We start from the raw sequence: 654 nt of genomic DNA, 5'->3' as shown, positions 1-654 counted from the left end.
CCAAATTAACTGCCTACGTCTTTATCATGAAATGCCAAATGCAGACGACACAACAAGTGAGTCATGCTCACATAACTGAGTCATTGTTAGTCTTGCAGGGATTAAAGTGTGTTTCCTACCCACAAGGACACAATATTTTTATTACCGTTTCATTTGGCTGATCCTCCAGCTGGATCACAGTGATGGAAACACTCCCACGTGACCTTCTGACCCCGAACAGCTGAGGAGGTTCATCCAAAATGTGCTAAATGAAGATGACATCCATTTCCGTGTCAGGTTATTTTAGGCTTCCAATGACAGGCTGTTTGTTCTGGTAATTTCTCTTCAAAATAAAATGATTACATAAAAACACAGTTAAAGAAGCAGTAAGCTAATAAGCTGTTATCAGCTGCTCATGCACAGGGCCGAGGATTTTATGTAACACAGCTTGCTGTTAGAGTTGGATGGTAGATGTTTTGACCATTTATCCATCACTTTTACCCATTTCAACTCTTTATCCAATTGTAATTTAGCATTTACTTGAAGCTGTTTCATTGTAATTTACATTATTATTATTCTGACTCACTGTATGTGGACTGGGGCTGCAAGGTGGCGCTGTTGGTAGCACCGTTGCTCGCAGTAAGAAAGTCGCTGGTGCGCGTCCCCGTGCAGCGT

The sequence above is a fragment of the Stegastes partitus genome, unplaced genomic scaffold (genome assembly GCF_000690725.1).
Source record: "Stegastes partitus isolate 25-593 unplaced genomic scaffold, Stegastes_partitus-1.0.2 Scaffold1696, whole genome shotgun sequence".
Taxonomy (NCBI): Eukaryota; Metazoa; Chordata; class Actinopteri; family Pomacentridae; genus Stegastes; species Stegastes partitus.
This window is presented reverse-complemented; position numbering follows the sequence as displayed.